Source organism: Lissotriton helveticus, chromosome 7, assembly GCF_964261635.1.
Source record: "Lissotriton helveticus chromosome 7, aLisHel1.1, whole genome shotgun sequence".
Lineage (NCBI taxonomy): Eukaryota > Metazoa > Chordata > Amphibia > Caudata > Salamandridae > Lissotriton > Lissotriton helveticus.
Genome location: NC_136068.1, coordinates 1,844,229,058 through 1,844,248,362, shown reverse-complemented (window position 1 = coordinate 1,844,248,362; position 19,305 = coordinate 1,844,229,058).

Here is a 19,305-nt window from a genome sequence, read left to right as displayed (position 1 = left end):
ACCCTTTGGATCTTGGAAGATAACGCACCAGCTCATAAGACATTCTTAACCACCGCACAGCCTGTCACAATGAAAGAACACTACCAGATCTCTCTTTCACCACAACTCCGAGAAAGGCGTAAGGAGTTTTGGAACAACTCCTTCGTGCAGCTGTTGCACCAGCACAACCTTGCCGCCAATGCCACGAACTGCTGGATCTGTGGGTTGCTACCCCACGCCACTGGACATTCTATCCCTTTCATTCCTTCACCATTCTCCATTCATGGTTCCTGTCTTGCTTGGCTGATCCTCCTGCAAGAAAGCTACAGGGATAATACCACTTCCAGCAGAACTATGGCGCACTTCTATCATGGGGTCTGGCAGAACAAAACAGGGAGAACTGCCACCCCCTTTTGCCCTCTGACATCTAACGACTCTATCCATCTGGACATCCCTGCCAAAGAACGGATTGAAATGCAGGTGTTCAACAACCCCGCCAGACCCACCTTCTCCTACCTCCGGAAACGAACAGCCACCACCCTCACTGTGGCCCTATCTGTCATCAATGACTCGGGCCTTGTATGCATCGAAGGCCTCGGGACCCAGTTGGTAGGCCACAGCGCTTGCCGTATCACCAGAACTTTGGACTCAACTGACCCACCCTCTTTTGTCACCTCTCCGAACATGTACTTTGTGTGTGGTACAAAGGCTTACACCTGGCTCCGCAAAGGCTGGGGGGGCACCTGTTACATTGCCTTCATCCTTCCCCCGACCTATGTGGCTCCAGCAAACCACCACCGACAAAAACAAGCAAAGGACATTGAGCAAGCCGACTCCACCGGAGCACAGTTCCTGGACGCCATGAAGGGACTTGTTCCGCTCTGGGGCCCGATGGCAAACAGCCGTGCCATCCGACATTTGACCCAGGCAGTTGAAACAACAATAAACATTACAGCTGGCGTCCTCACGAACAATACAGCCGAGCTTCAGGCGGTCCGCTTGGTGGCTCTTCAGAACCGCCTTGTTCTAGATGTGGTTCTAGCGGATCGTGGAGGAGCATGCCGCATCATTGGGTCCAGTTGTTGCACCTATATACCGGACAATTCACCCTCAGTGTACAAAGCCATTGAACATCTCCACAAACTTTCCTCAGAAGTTCATCAAGAACAAGAAGAATGGTCGCTTGGGAGTTGGTTCTGGAGTGCTGTAAAGGACTGGGGGTGGAGGTTGTTTATGGTCATATTGATACCGATTGTCGTAATGTGTGGATTCTGCCTGGGTGTTCAATGTCTGCCACCCCTGTGTTCACTTTGCGCTAACTGTATCTGCCCCAAGACTTTGGACTTTGAAGCCGAACGCATGAGAGCTATGTATGAGATCGAGGTGAAAAACATAATGGGGATAGAAGTCGACTGACAAGCTGGCTAGATATGTTGAAAAGGGAGGACTGTTAAAATCTGGTTTGCGATGTCAACATAATCGGCGCCATCTTGCACCCTTTCAGGCTCATATGTGCATGTAAGTGGCAGCCATTTTGAATGCCATGGCCTCTCTGCCCACTGCCGCTAGCCAGCGCGTCTCCCCCTCTGACCTCGCAGGCATCCCCCGCGAGCTGACAGCCCCCGCTCTCACATGCTTGGGCCATAAACCTCCCTTCCAGCGCAACCCTGCCTCGGAATCGCATCCCGTACCCAGCCAACACCTCCCCATCCTTTGATAAACCCCCTTCCCTCTGTGCCCGATTGTCCTGCTCGTTCCCAGGCCACCACCTGGCCCTGCGGATGCAGTTTATTGCCCCCATACAGTAGGAAGCTGATCTCTTCAAAGGATCTACGACTGATCAAAGCCCCCACCCCATGAGATCCGATCAACATCACACATTCCGGGAACTGGCGGAATGTCCAGCTGCGCGATAGCCGTCACCTACTGAGATCGGGGTGGGGAGTTCTACTGTAAATGTGTGTGGGAACGGGTATGAAGTGGGGATTCCGAGGATGTCTTTCCGTACTTCAAAGTATTTGCAAGAATGTGCCACATGTAATAAACTGCAATAAAGACCATAAACTTGTGTATAAGAGGCAAGGCCTCAGAGATGCGTTGAGAGCACCTCGAGAAGATACCCTGTTGTCTGATTTGACGTGTTCTGCTCCGTCGGAATAAACTCCTGTTTCCCGCTTTCCAGTCTCCAGCGCCTGCCTCTTTGTTTGATAATATTGAATGGTATGAGAGGCGACTAACGCCGGGCAAATACTGAAGGGTTCTTGGTCGAAATCGGCCCTACCTTTCAACAGTATTCCCACACAAAACACAATTTAAGTGATAGTTATCCAATCTGTGTGAATAACCGCACATGACATGCTGTGCTATAATGGTATTATTTAACAAGAGAAATGCCAATAACGCAGAAGGTATAAAACAGTTACAGCAGCGCAATTGGGCCACAGTGTACGGAACGAACGACAAATGACTTACCAGAAGTGTGAAAAAGGCTGTTGTACTGAAGACAGGTGCACCTTACAAAACACAGTCTCGGCCTTTGCCTCACAAAACTATAGCTAACTATGCAAACTTCATCTATGTATCCTCCTCCACCCACCCCATAGGTTTCCACAAACACAATTGCTATTTATTTAACAGACCCCAACTTGATCAATAACTTTCACCCCTTTAAAACCTTGTACCTTACACATACAGACCTCCTCTGCCTGCCTTTCCACACTAACAGTGTCCCCATTCACACTAAGGGCCTAATCACGAGTTGTGGGGGTGTGGACGTGGGCGGTGGTGTCACCGCCCGCTCCTGCACCTCAAAACCTTACTGCCGCCCACCGGCCAGATTATGAGTAGAATAGTGGTCTGGCGGGTGGGTGTTGTGGCAGTCCCGCGGTGGTGCAGTTTAAAGGCTCATATGTGAGCCTTAAACTGTACCGCCGTGGGCTGCCAGTGCTCGTTTATGCATGGCATGGGCTGTGCAGTCCATGCCGTGCAGGAATGGCATGCACGTACACAGGGAGGCACAATATGTGCCCCCCTGCATGCACCCAAGTGCACAGTTTCAATAAGTGGGCCCGGTATGTCGCCCGTTCTTTCCTCACCGCCAGCAGTTTTATTGTGCAGCGGTAGCCAGACAGCCACCACTGCACCACCGTGAGTTTGGCGGTCCTTAGACCATCAAACTTAAAATTAACCCCTAAGAGTGTTTATTCTTCCAACTAAGCAGTGTGCTCAGCCGCGGCAAGTGAGGTTAGAGCGGTGGGGCGGTAAGGCCGGGCAGTGTGGGATTTGGACAGACGACCAGAATTTTCCCTCTTCATTGTCCATTGAAATCCTGACCCCACCGCTCTTACCTGCACGGGCCACAGCTGAGTGTGCTACCCATCTGGTAATGCACTTCGGGCCCTCATATAACAGCTTACAGCTAAATCTTTTTCTCTCTGAATGTTGTTTTCTTTTATTTCATACATTCGCCCTGTTCTTTAAAGCGCCCTATATGTAATAACAAGAGAAGCTCTTGATTTTAATATCTAACAAAGGTAAACGTCTGTAATCACTATTGTAAGTGAATTTGAGATAGGGCTTGTGCTATTCAGACTGTATGAAGAGCTTTAAGATGTCAATGGAACTTATCCAGGTCATACAAATATCATAACAATATATACTTTCCAGCAGCATATGTTACTGGAAAATGGATTGCGGTCAGAAGTGACAAAATCAGTTTCAAATTGGTCAACATACAGGTTAGCTAGATTAGGAGCAAAAATAGCTCCCATTGATGTATTGGAGCATTGTTGGTAATATGTGTTGCCGTACAGGAAGTAGTGAGGGCAATTTCTAGGAGTTCAATAATTAAGTTGGTGGGTACTGGGTAGGGGGCAGGAGGTCTTTCTAGAATATGTCTGATCACTTCTAAACTTTGGGTGGTGGGTAGGCAGGTAGTATAGTATAGTGATTATGGTTACTGTGTTGCCTGATGATTTCAGAGTCATGGGCTTCTCTATCCTGTATCACAATCCTGCCCCTTTGTCTGCATGCGTGATCAGAATAAACTCATCTGTCCTCAGTTGGTTGAGTGATACCCTCTCGGACCAGGAGATATTGTACTGTGTGAGGAATCTGGTGGTCTTCAGACAGTTAATGTCTTTGAAGACCACCTTTTCAAATGCCATTATTTCAGTAGGAAGAACAGTTGAAGAACAACAAGTTGAATGCCAAACATTCACTCCCAGTACAGAGATTTGGGCCTAAATCCATTGTTTCATCATTCACCATGCCTTTCCAGTTTGGACCCAGCCTTACACAAATCAACCTTGACACTGCTCATCATGGAACAGTCCAGCCCAAACTGCTAGGCCAGGTCCTGCATGGACTAAAAAGCAATCATCCTGGGACTGGTTCCAGGGTATCACCCCTCATCAGCTAGGCTAACTTTACTCCAGTGCCCAAAGAGAAAGGAACCCACGTTTGAGCATACCTATCCAACTTGGGCTGACAAATGCAAAAAAAAACAGTTGATGGATGGCATGCTGCACAGTGTCAAACATTCACCCCAGTACATAGATCTGGGCCTAAATGTAAGAAGTATTTGAGGAGGCATCATGGCACTGGGTAGGATAAAGGAATATAGAGATCTCAGCAAGGATGTTGAGGAAGCAGTGGGACATAATTTATCCTGGGAAAATGTTTTAATCTTATTCTCTGGAATAATTTGTGAAGTTCAGAGTGTAATTTGAATAAATCTGTCCTTTCCTTTACACAAAAAAGAGCTGCTTACTGAGTAAAGTGATCTCATCTGTAGATAAGATGTGGTTGGGAAGATTAAATATGGGGACACTGAAGTATTCTCCTTAAATAAATCCAAGATTCAGGTAGATGAATTTGATGAAGTTTAATCCAGGAATAAAGATCTCATCCACCAACAAACCCAGCAGACATCAACTGACTCTCTTAGAACATTCCTATGTACATGAAGTCACATTACTAATGACATAATAAGATTCTATTAAAGCTGCAGTGTTTAATAAGCTGCAGAGCTGATTATCACACATCTCCTTCCCTCCGAAAAACAAAATTGAAATGGAATAATAAGTAAAATCAATACTATACAGAAATTACACAAAGTCAGAAAGATATGAAGGCTTCTTAGACACACGTTCCGAAGATCTAATATTTCCAGAACTCGTTGCTTTGCTTTTGTTCACAATTTTTTCTTTGGAATCCAAGAATCCACCATCTTGTAATTTCTTTCGGATAACAACAATTCGATTTAAATTCCATATGCGATGGTCTTGAGTTTGTACAGCATTGTTCAAAATTTTGATCACTTTAATGGGTTTCATAAACTTTGTTTCTGAGCTACTCACTATGCCAGGACGTTTGACCATGACCATATCACCAATACAGACAACAGTTTTTTTAACACTATTTTTAACATCAAAATAAGTTTTTCTACGTTCAGCTTTATTCAACTCGTTTTTAACAATGTCATCTTTGTTGCACACACATTCTTTACCCTTCAACATTTCATGCTTATTAACCCAAAAAGGTTCCACCTGTGTGTTGGGAATTCTCCCACGAAACAACAAAAATGGAGTCTTTCCAGTTGTAGCATGAGGCGTGTATCTGTATTCTTCTATCTTTTCTATAACACATTTTTTCCAATCAGATGACAAATTCTTTGCTAAACTAATAGTATCTTTGATCACTTTGTTGAATCTCTCGACCATACCATTGGCTTCAGGGTGGTAAAGAGAACACGTTTTATGTTTAATGCCTTTAGAAGACAAATACTGTTCCATTTCTTTGGAGACAAATTGTACCCCATTATCTGATAAAATGGTTGCAGGAAAACCTTCTTTATAAAATAATTCACTCAAGCATTGAATAATCTTACCTGAATCAGTTCCTGACAAAAAGAAAATTTCTGGCCATCTTGAATACATATCAATGACCACCAGTATAAATACTTGAGAATCTTTATGTTGAATAGGACCCACCAAATCCAGAGCTATATCCTGCGAAGGACCATTGGGTCTTTTCCTTAAAAACATAGGTTGCGTGTGTGTACTGTAAGACTTGTCGCTAACATTACAGTGTATACAATCCCTAATTACTCTTTCAACCATTTTATCCATGCCTGGCCACCAATAAGACATGCGAAGCCTCTCTTTGCTTTTGGATAAACCTGAATGAGCAACATGAACCAAATCTATCAAATCTTTCCTAAGACTAGATGGAGGAATTAACCTGGTTCCACGAAACAATAAATTGCTATCAACAGATAATTCACTGCGTACTATCCAAAAAGGCTTAGTTGAAGAAGAACCATCCTTGCTACTTGTCCAACCATTTTTTATCAAGGCCATTACCTCACATAATGTACCATCATTTCCTAATTCCTCAGACCATTTCTTCTCTGACAGAAATTCGTAATCAACAGAACAAACCAATTCATCATCTAACTCTAAATGATCTTCACCATCCACATCACTCTTAGAAACAAGGCGTGAAAGAACATCTGCTATTCCGTTATCAACACCAGGAATGTATTGAACACCAAAGCTATATTCTTGCAAGCCAATAATCCACTTCGATATTCTCCCAGACACCAGATCCAAACATTTCTTACTAAAAATTTCCACTAAGGGTTTATGATCTGTGTCTACATCAAAAACCAAACCCCAAAGAAATTTCTTCAGTTTTCTTACTGCCCAGAACACAGCCAAAGCCTCCCTCTCTACCACAGAATAACGAGTTTCAGCATCTCTCAAACTTCTAGATAAAAACATTATGGTTTGCATACCATCAGGAGTATTTTGTTTCAATACAGCACCTAACCCTTTTTCACTTGCATCGGTAACTAATATAGACTTAATCTTTGGGTTGAAACTTTTTAGCGCAGGAGCCTTGTTTAACCTTCGCTTAATTTCGATGAATTCACTCTCACACTGATCTGACCAATGAAATTCCACACCTTTCCTCAACAAACACCTCATGTTTACTGTTAACTCAGCAAAGCCTTTTATAAATTTTGTATAATATTCAATCATGCCAAAAAGCTTCATGAGTTCAGTTTTATTCTCTGGTGCCACCATTTTGTTTATAGTGTCTACCAACTCAGGTTTAGGCTTCACACCTTCACCAGAAATATTATGCCCTAAGTAGTTTATAGAGTCAGATCTGAATTTACATTTGCTTGCTTTTATTGTGAGATTGTGTTTGCTAAATCTTTCCAAAACCATATTCAGAGTGACATCATGATCAGATACATTTTCTGCAAAAATCAACACATCATCTTGATATATGCAAACGCTGGGAATGTCTTTTAAAACTTTTTCCATCACCCGTTGAAATACAGAGGAAGCAGATACTAATCCAAATGGCATCCTCTTGAACCTATATGTGCCAAAAGGTGTAATAAACGACGTAAGATCTCTGCAAGACTCTTCTAGTTCAATCTGGTGATATGCAGAAGTAAGATCTATTGTACTAAAAACTCTGGCATTTCCTAACAATACTAATAATTCAGCGATATTAGGCAGAGGGTATCTATCAATGATTACACACTTATTGAGTTGTCTGAGGTCGATGCATAGACGCAAATCACCATTAGGTTTTCGGGCTGCGACCACTGGAGCCATCCATTCACAACCTTCTATTTCCTCAATTATGCCATTTTGCATGAGTTTCTCAATTTCTTTTTTCATATCTTCTTTTACTGCTAAAGGTACACTCCGGACTTTACAACTCACTGGAATGGAATTACTCTTAACACGTATCTTGTGTTGATAACCTTTGAGACACCCAAGAGTTTCTTTAAATACATTAGGAAAATTCATTTTTAGTTCACAAGAAAATTTGTCTTCCAACGGTTTTGCTTCAACAGATTTTCTTTTCCCCTCTAAAACACTAAGAACATTATCTCTCAATTGAATGCAAGGATTGGCATTGGGGTCTAAAATTACACCTAAGTCACCCTGATGTATCCAGCTGATAATGCTGTCACCCTTTCTCGAGACATATACTTTTCCAGACACTAGTCTAGATTTATACTCTATAAGGCCTATAAAGTAACCATGCAACTTTATAGGTTTTTTATCATACCCTAAAGGAATGATGTCAGGTTTAAAAAGAGACACCTTCCCTTTTAATTTTTTAGAGAAAAATTCATCAGAAATAATTGTAATTTTTGCACCAGAGTCAAATAATACCTTGGTCTTTTTTCCCTCAACGGATATTTCATCAATAGGATCAGCTCTTTTACGCGGGCTTTCCCCACCATCGCCAATGGTTTGAACCACCTCAATATCACAATCAGATCCTGAAGAAGTCCTCTCAAAATTTCTACTTCTTTCACTTTAGATCTACTTTTTGTTTTGCATAAAGAAGTGACATGACCTTTTAATTTGCATTTACCACAGGTTTATTTCAGAGCTGGACATTTTTTATCATTGGCCAGATGACCAGGTTTTCCACATCTAAAACATTTAATTTCATATCCACTCTTTTTAGAATCTGCCTTGGCAGGATCCTTAACATATTTATCACTTTTAGACCTTACTATCTGAACTTTATTCTCTTTTTCAGCACTCTTTTTATTATAGCTACACATTTAAGAGAATGCTCTATACGCTTGGCAACAGATAAAACTTCATCAAGTGAAGGCTCATCTTTAAGCCACAACTCATCTCGAACTTTTTCTATCCCAAAACCAAACATGAATTGATCACGAATGCGTTCATCAATTAAAGCTCCAAATTTGCAAGAGGATGCAAGTTTTCTTAAACGAGTCACATAGGATTCAACAGTTTCTTCATCATTTTGCATGCATTTAGTGAACTGGTACCTTTCAAGAATAGTACTAACTTTGGGTAAGAAGTGTAAGTCCAATTTCCTAATACTGATTTCATATTCATTTAAACCATTAGCTTCCGCAGGAGGAAGGTCAGGCAAATCATCAAAGATGTCCTGCCCTTCTGATCCCAAACAATGAAGTAATAAAGAGCATTTTCTCTCAGCACTGAGGTTAGTTCCACAAACTTTAGCATAGCGTTCAAAAACTACTTTCCATTTTTTCCATCTAATTGGAGGTTCACCAGGACAGGATAAAAAAAATGGTGCAGCTGTTACATTTTGCATTTTCTTACCTTTTGAAATTAAAGAATTAAACAAAAGATTAGTAGTTAAATGATAATGAATACTACAGACCTGAGAAAATACAGGAAATACAACAACCAATCAAAATGCCCATCAGAAAATGAGAATGGACCAATCAAAACCGTTCTTTTAAAATTATTTCACTGAAAACAGCTTGCTCCTGTCTGCTTGTCAGTGAAAGCAGGTTCTACTTGTCTGCTTGTCTGGAGAAGCGATATTGTAAGTCAAAATGTGAGTTTATTTCATGTAAAGTGAGGTTATGTTTAAATGCGCGCTGATTGTTTCCATTAATGCTGGCTGCACGCGATGGTTGCTCCCTTCAAGCCTGGCTGCACAGTAGACAATGCGCGGTAATTATTTTCTTCGAGCCTGAATGCACACGCTCTTGCCGCTTGACAGATTTATAGGTCGCTAAACATTAAAACACACACTTGGGGCTGCTCGCGTTAAAAATCGCTTGAAGATGCGACATGAGACAGAGGGCTCAAAGGCAGCTGCTTCACGTTTTCTTAGCACTAGAGAAAGCGAATATTTATTAATGAGGCATGAAACAGAGGGCTCAAAGGCAGTTGGTTGCTTCGCGTTTCCTTAGCGCTGAAGGAAGCGAATATTTGTTAATGACTCAGACTCGTTCCTTTGTCTTTGTAGACAGCTCCTCACGCTTTGTAGCGCGTGCCTTTGAAGATAGTTCTACGCGGCGCGCTGAGGAATGAGAATGTTTATTTTCAATTCAGATGCTTCACGCTTGGCTGCACGAGCTGGAGATCGGCTCTTCAACAGAGTACACGCGCGAGCACATGAGAACGATTATTTTTGATCAAGAGCTTGAGACTGGCTGCTCACGTTAAAACTGTTAATGACTCCTCGCATTAAGGCTGTTAACTAAGCGGACAACAGTTAATACAGGCAAAAAGCGTTATAGATCTCCTCAGGCTTCAATAACAAGCAGCTTTACACTTGAATGCACGCGCCTGACTGCTGCACGTTTGTCTGCTCGCGTTTGGCTAAAACTGCTAATTGGGTTCCTTCACGCTTGAAAGTAATTAATTAGCAACGCAGAAAAGTCATGAAAGCGTGGGATTAGTAGAGTGTAATTAAAGCATGGGAGCACATGAGGAGATGATAAGCAGACAAGCGAGGGGTTTAACTTAGAGTAAACGCTGAATAACGCTGAATAAACTGAAGTAAAAGTATTACTCACAAGTGAAATATACACGATGACAAAAGTTCTTGATTTTGATTGATGTAGCATTAAAAGTGCTAGGCAGTTAAGTGAGGGTTGACAAAATTTCCATTTTTGCCAGGGTTAACCTTCTCCTCACAAAGATTTGTGTTGAGATCTTCCATATGATTCCTGGGAGGGTTTCAAGCCGACTACGCCAGTGAAGTATTCTCCTTAAATAAATCCAAGATTCAGGTAGATGAATTTGATGAAGTTTAATCCAGGAATAAAGATCTCATCCACCAACAAACCCAGCAGACATCAACTGACTCTCTTAGAACATTCCTATGTACATGAAGTCACATTACTAATGACATAATAAGATTCTATTAAAGCTGCAGTGTTTAATAAGCTGCAGAGCTGATTATCACAGACACATTCCCTGGTTTGATGAGACATGGAAGAAAGGATGTGTCAAGGTGGATCCACTGATGTGTGTCATGGTGGGTGCACTGATATTGTGTTCATAGTTCACTGTCCCTCCTGGCCACCCTTGTAATATTTCTTGTGGGTTTAGCGATCCCCTGGGCACTGGTTTCGAGTCTCTCCCTGTTCCTCCTGTTGTTGCCTCTGCCTCTCTGGCCTGATACTAAAACACGGCTAGGGCCTTGATTGCTCAAGGTAGTGCTCAATCCAGGGCTGTCTGAGTTCTCTGAGTCTCCTGAGGATTCAGAGAATGTGATTTGTCTCTGGTCCTTGTACTAGTCCCAGGCAGTGTTTCTCCTTGGGGGCTGGGTCTGTGTGTAGTAGTCTTCATGAATATAGGGATATGCCTTTTACTTACAGAAGTTCCTGATGTCTTTTTGTACTTTATGTGCCTTCTCTTTTAACTCAATAGTGTTCAATTCTGTAATAGTTTTATTCAGTTTGTCTATTGCGGATTTGGTTTGTTCTAGATTATCACAGCCTAAAAGTAAATGTTTCTAGTTCAGGGTTTTTTTAAATTCCTAGAATCATTCAGTGCTTTGAGCATGTGGTGGATATTTGGCTGAAGTGCTGTTTGAATTTGTTGTCCTCCCGAAAAATAGCAAGGGCAATACAGACTTGAAGCCCTATGGATATCTATTGGCCTTCAAATATTCTGTGAGCATAAGAGCGAGTAACTTAGTTCTCAGGTGTTTCATTTTGACTATTTCTAGTTTCTCACAAATTACCTGTCTAGGACTGGGTAATGGTGTGGCGGTACTTGAGGAAAAAAGAGAGGGTCCACTGATGACTCTGGCTATCTACTCCATGGTGTATAATGCTGCCTCTCTATCTGACATTGTCTGTATAGGTAATACAAGTGAGTGATATGGAAGGATTAATCACCCTTTTGAGTTTGTCAGAACTGAAAAAGTAACCTAATATGTCTCACAAACATATAACAAATTGAAAGAAAACAGAAAAAATAGTTCACACAGAGAACCCAAAAAGGGGTTATGATATAGCTCCTTCATTGAGCCATCATGCAATATATATTTTCTGGGCAGAACCTTTGACTATTGGGTAAGTGTTCACTACCCGTCTTGATGTAAGTACACTGCTTTGGGCATATTGCTTCCTCAATAATAAGTTGCACACTCTCAATAATTTTCAGGCACAGCCCCATGAGTTTCACTATTTCATTCATGCACCTTGGTGTAATTTCAATTACTTGTGTTTTATCAATATCAAAGCACCTGTTGCTGAGCATCACTCGTTGCCCTCCTGGTTAGGCGCTCCTGCACCACTTCACCATTTGGTAGCTGCGCTTAGCCCATATGCTTACACTTCCATTAATATCTCCCTGTCATTTATAGGCGCTGCCTCCTGGAGTATTTTATCCTCCATATTGTGACACATGTTCTGTTTAGCAAAATTGATTTATTTTACAGAGGGACCCATTTCCTGACTATGCCTCACAATTTAACCAGTATGTATTTATTTAATACTTAATTATTTAATACTTAATACTTAATACTATAACAAATCTATGTCAACTATTCTTGAGGACATAGCCCCATTAAAACTGAAAAGGATCACTGACAAGGTCAAAAACCCGTGGTTCAATGATGCCCTTAATGAAGAAAGAAGATCAATGAGACTATCAGAACGCAAATGGAGACAGCACCCGTCCTCGCCCCACTTATCCCTTCTGAGACAATCAAGAAAAGCTTACAATAAAAGCATTATCAAATCAAAAAAATAATTTTTCAGGAAAGAACTGGATAATGCTGTAAACAGACCCAGGAAACTTTTTGATCTACTCAAAGAACAATCTAACAAATCAGCTAAAGTAGCACCATCTATTACTACAAAAAGTCTAAATAGTGAAGATTTCTCAGTCTTCTTTACAAATAAAGCTAACGATTTGGAGAGGGAACTAAAAAAAAAGCAGCCGAAGACATGGAAAGTAGGAAGGATATGGATGACGAAGAACTGGTTCAACAAGAATTAACGAAACCTAAAAACAATGCAAGATGGTCAGGTTTTAAAGCGGTCAGTGAATTAGACATTGCAAAGATCATGTCGACCACTAAACCTAACAACCATTATAACGATCCCCTACCAGCAAAATGTTGGTCCACCTTTAACCACCTGTTAATCCCAGTTTGGACGAAGATCATAAATGCCTCACTATCACAAGGACAAATCCCGGCCTGCCTTAAAACAGGACAAGTCACTCCTCTGTTAAAAAAACCAACAGAGAACCCCTCTGTGCCAAACAATTTCAGACCTGTAACTAACATTCCCATGTTAGCCAAAGTATTGGAAAAATGTGTCCAACAACAATTGAGTCTACACATTTCCGAATTCAACCTGCTAAATGTTTGCCAATTGGGCTTCCGTCCAAACCACAGCACAGAAACCGCAATTTTGCACATAGTAGATGACGCATTGCTGGCTCTTGACCACAATGAAACCTGCCTCTTAATCTTACTGGACCTGTCGTCGGCGTTCGACACGGTGAACCATGCCAAAATCCTAGATAGATTGGAAAACCGAATGGGCCTAGAGGGTACAGTACTCAACTGGTTCAGCTCCTTTCTTGAGAACAGATCCCAAAAATTCATTGTCAACCAAACCCTTTCTGGCCCGACCAATAATACAATCGGAGTTCCACAGGGATCAACACTTTCGCCAGCGCTCTTTAATCTATACGTTGAACCACTCACGGAAATATTACAAAAAGCAAATATTGCTTTCCACATGTATGCAGATGATACTCAGTTGTACATCAAGGTTGTATCAACAGAAGAGATAAAGACAATGAACCATGCACTATCAAGAACCCTCCAATGGTTAACCAAGAATCATCTGAAACTAAACCCTCAGAAAACTGAATTCCTACTTATTTCACCGCAGAAAAGCAAATTAAAAACAACAGAATGGATCAACCTTATCACTGCTCTAAATTGTACTCCAAAGATTGTCGACTCTACCAAATCACTGGGAATTACTCTAGATAAAAACCTGAACATGTCAACACATATCAATACAATGGCAAAAAACGCCAGATTCAAGTTCAAGTTACTTGCGAAAACTTAAACCCTTCCTGAACAAAACAGACCTTAAAACTGCAGTTCAAGCACTGGTCATTTCAAGGATTGAATATGGATGCACTACCCTGGCAGGGCTCCCCAAAATCACAACGGCCCCATTGAAAGCCTGTCTTAATGCAGCCACAAGGCTGATTGTGGGTTCCAAAAAATTCGACCATATCTCCCCTCACTTGAAAATGCTAAACTGGTTGCCTTTCGAAGCAAGAATTCATTTCAAGTTGGCATGCATCACCCATAATGCAATCCATCACAATACTTCAGGTTACCTGGCTCAAAAACTTACTCTTTCCGGAGTTAACCGACCCTCTAGGAGCAAAACAGACTTACTTCTGAAACCGGCTCGCTTCCGCAAGAAAAAGACTTATGACCGAGCATTCTCAGGAGCAGCACCAAGAATTTGGAATGCACTCCCACCAAACATTAGAAGAATCACATCTATCGCAACCTTCAAAAAGGAAGCAAAATCATTCTATATGAGCAAATTTCTCCCATAGGACTGATTGGACGACAGCTTGTCTATAATTTGATCACTTATATATTAATTGCTCACTTGCATTCAGTGCTCCGCTATCCAATGTTGGTACAAAGATGATCCTGTTATTTAGATGTGCCTTGGTCACTCAAACATTGACTGTATATATGTTGATATGCTATACTGAAGTGTGATTCTGTAATGACTGGTTTTGTCCTCGTATGTTCTGGTTTTTCCACTAATGTACTCTTTTGATGATACGCTACTGTAAAGCGCTCTGATACCCTACACTGGGTCATGTTCGCGCTATAGAAAACATTAAATAAATAAATAAATAAATAAATAAATAAAAATACTTCCCCCCATTCCGTTTGGAACCCTGTTTCTTCATCAGTATTAACTCTGCTACTTACTATTAGTTCCACGGGTTATCAACAGTCCTGATGAGACTTACATTTTCCGACAGGGTCGAAACGCATTCAACATCATTACAGACAGACTATTGATTGAAATAACACAATGTTATTTTCCCTAATGTTACTGTACTAACAAGAAATATATATTTGATATGGCTGTCTGACAATATCAATGTACCTATATCACAAGTGCTATGTCTCGATTTTACTTCTGGTTATGGTTTTTCACTTGTGGTATTGCACACTTTTATTACAAAGTTGCGCAACGTTGCTCATTTAATATAATTTCCTGTTTAAAGTAAATTCTATTTGGATTCGTTGATAGCATCTTCTACATGCTGGTTCTCATTTTATTTCTTCACAGAATGAATCTTGACACTTTTTTTACAGTTTTATTGTTTTTCCTGCATATGGGTTCCATGTGAACGCTTGTTAAACTTCAGGTTTGCTTTTGAGGCTCATCTTTTGGCTGCAAATAATGTATATTTTTGCAAATGACATTTGGGATACAATATTTATGTTAGTCAATATTCTTATAATGATATTCTGGTACTACCACAAACCTAAAGGGTTCAGCAGCATTAAACACAATATTTTACTGGTGTACTGGTAACTTGACTAAAGAAAGGTAAAAACTAAGTTCAAGGTGCATAACTAAATTGGTGGAATGCAACCTGAACTTTATGATAATCTGATGTTTTATGTTATGTTATAACAATTTGTACAGTGCATAGCTACTCAGAGAGTGTCCCAAACCTCAAGGCTGAAGGTCCCAACTTAGAACGTGGTCTGAATGCATACATTTTTTTTTTTAAACAGAGAGCTTGCTGGTTAAGCGAAGGTCTTTCGGAAGTTTATTCCAAGTGAGCGGCCCTAGATAAAAAAAGCATCTGCCGCCCATTCTAAGTTGATGGATCTTAGAGACTCTTGCAGGTAAGCAAAGTATGAGCTGGATTGTTTTCATAGATCTTCTCTCTGAGGTAGCCAGCTCCTCAGTCATGCAAGGCCTTACGCACTTACATTGGGAACAGTCCAGCCCGAACTGCCAAGCCATGTCTTCCCTGGACCGGAAACAAGCATCCTGGGACCGGTTTCAGGTTCATAACCCTCATCATGTCAGTGCTCACTTTGCCACTGGATTCAAGATAGCATAGCTGACGAGGGTAATGAACCCGAAACCGGTCCCAGGATGCCTGTTTCCGGTCCAGGGAAGATATGGCTTGGCAGTTCGGGCTGGACTGTTCCCATGAGGCACAGGGTCAGACTGATTTGCATATGGCCTTGTCTGAACTGGGGTGGGGGAGTGAGCTAAAGAATGGTGATGGATTAAACCCAGATCAGTTGACAGGGGATGAGTGTTTGATTTGCTCAAATGCTCCGTCCATCATCCCCTTTGGTATTGTGGCGTTTTAAAAAAGATGCCACAGAATGTGGAACAACTTGTCAGTAGCCACCTTGATCAAGGGAGTACTAACAACAGTCAAATGTACTGGCCTTTGGGAAAAGCAGAACATAGTAGGGGATCATTCAGGGTTGGACTGGCTTTTATTCCAACTGGCATTTCCTCTGATGGGTTGGAACTATAGGAGGGCTTTGAATACCCAGAGCTGCTGCTTGTCCTCTGTCAGTTTTCCTAGCCCCCAGTGAGTAATTGCTGCAGACACAGAGGACTTAAAGAGAGAGAGAAAGATGGGGGAGAGAGATTTCAAGAAACTAGTTTGAGGGGTGAGAACTCATCTCAAATAATAATCGCAATCCCTGTCAGGTTGAAACCACAAAAGTCACCAAATAAACCTCTGGTAACTTGGCACAATGAACTCAGGCTTAACTTAGAGGCAATGTGTAAAGCATAATGCAGTACTAAAATGGTAATGTGTCAAAATGCATTACAATAAAAATCCTGGAATAAATGAGAGAAATAGAGTATTGTATAATAAACAAAATTGTGCCAAAAAGACAAAAATCTAATGAGGGAATCGGAATTATAATTTGTTAAAGTTTGAGTAAAAATAGTGGGTCAAAGGGCCAATATTAGCTATTGGTTGTGGTAGAACAGGACCTTGACACAATTTGCTGATGATGAGAAAGGAGTGCAGGCCAGATGCCCTAACTAGGTTCTTCCAAGTCAAATGTTTACTTTCTGACTTATGGCCTTTAAGTCCCAATCCGCCACAGGAGTACACTTGGATAGCCTCCGGGACCTCAGGGGATGCACTTGGATACTCACAGCATGGCAGGTAGAGGCCACAGCAATGTTTAGTCCTGGTCAGCTAGGCAATTGCAGGAAAAGGCCTCTTGCAGCTGTAGCTTTAAGAGAAAGTCATCTTTATGACCCTCGGAGTCCATTTCTTTGTCCAAGGTGCTAAAGACAGTATATGTACAGTCATAGGTCCAGCCTTCAGGTATCTTCTGAGGTTACAAACTGGAGGGCAATTCTTTTTCTGTCCTTCTCAGGTCCAGAGATTGTTCTGCCCTCAGATTCTGCAGTTGTCACTTTTATGTGGAGAAGTGTGGCTCACTGCTTAGAGGAGGCAGACCTGGAAGCAGAGGTCAGCCCGGGACCAGGGTTCAATTCCCGGCTCGGCGGGGTCTTGAGTCCTAAAATGTCCATGGACTCGACAATTCTCGCTCCGGTGCCTACTCGATTCACGGGTTCACACTCTGCGACTCTGGGCAATAGCTTGCTTAATCTCCACAACGGCCCCTCGCGGCGGGATGCCTGGCTTTCACCTTGTGGATACCCTGCCGGGGTTATCTCACAGGGGAATACCAGGACGGGTTCCCTAAGCAAGCGCTTAGAAACCGCTTGGTGATTTGCGCTATATAAATTCCTGTACATATGTGCCATCCTGTGGCTGGGGAACAGACCTTTGTCTATTCCCCAAACTAGTTCTGGTCAGTTATTCCCTCTTGCATGTGTTTAGTTTCAGCCTGGCTAGTAAAACAAAAGGGAGCAGGATGAGTGTCTTACTCTTTAAATATCCTACACCCTGCCCTGTGAATCTTTAGCGCCTACTTTAGGGTTGACTTACAAGTTCTAAAAAGGTAGGTGTATGCTTGGCAAAGGTTTTTTATTAATATTATTCACACTGGGAATCTAGAGATTGGCCAAACCAGGTGCTTAATAATCCCACTTCATCATACAATTCACACCAAAGTATGCCTGGTATTATAATTATAATAGAAATCACACTAACACCTAGTTCATTGCCCGAGACTGTCTTGTATATTAATGAAAGCGTGTGTGATAGACATGCTCCAAAATGAGAAATCCTTCTTTAGGACGAGACCCCTCACTTACTCGGAGGTGACATGCTTAATCATAGGGTCCCCTCCTCACACCCGGACTGTGAAGTCCATGGTGTGGGCTACAACTCCTCTCATCAGGAGGAGCAGAGGTGTTTTGATGAGCGATGGAATGAGGTCAGTGAGGGACAGAGTACAAGTCAGTATATTGTGTGGTGATAGTTATAACTACCTCCAGAGGGCCAAAATAACTTTATTTCTTGGATCCACTGGGATAGAATTAATAAAGAGGACTGGGGTTGTAAACCATATATACCCCTCGCCACGTTTTTTTATTGCCAAGTCAAAATGGCAGGTTAAAACTGCAATGGTAGACCAGGAGACATGTTTCAGGGAGCTAGTTTAGAAGAAGGCAAAATGTGTGCTGCTGCCCACGAGTAACATGTAATTTACAGGCCATTGGTGCAGGTAGTACCATTTACTAGTTACTTAAAATGAAATTAAATTTGTCAATCAGGTATCTGCCAATATTACCACATTTAAAGAGAAGTACACACACACTTTACCATTGTTTAGCAGGGAAAGTGCAAAGAGTCCTTTAGGGCCTACAAACAAAAGCCACATCGACGAAACACGTGTTGGCTACATTTAGGAACATTTCAGTGTGAAGATCTGTTTTGGAACTAAATAAAGAAAAACATTTTTTACACCTTGGACAGATAACAGGACTGGAGATCTGGAGTAATGCGGCAGAAATAACGAGAATGAAAGAGACATATTGAGAGAGATAGTGCCAGGGTTAAGAAGGGAGAGGGGGCTGGTTTCAGAATGTGTGCCAGGGCTGCTTTTGATTCTCCAGTCCAGCTCTGGCACCACAGGTGTGTGTGAGATTCACTCAGAAAGAATCAGGTTGGTGACCTTGGAGTCCTCAGTGTTGGACGTCACAGGAACGCCTAAAAAAGGGAAGAGGCTTAAACAATGTGGGATGGAAACCTCAATCCATGCGGGGCAATTTAGAGACGTGCTCTGTGTTAATGAGTCCCGCATGTTTTAATCTTCCGTGTGTTTTTCCATTAAGAAGGAGCCAGGCTTAAAATTACCCCATTTTTTATTCATTTTGCTCAACTTTCTAGAGTTTTTAAAATTGCCCAACTGACGTGCAATTTGAGGTCCAATGTGAAGGTTTCATTTGAACGAAGGGGCCATTTGAATGTTCACAGCAGTTGAAACGTTTTTTTGTTACTAGAAATGAATGCCAGGTGCTGGTGGAACCCTCCAACAGAGTGTCACTTT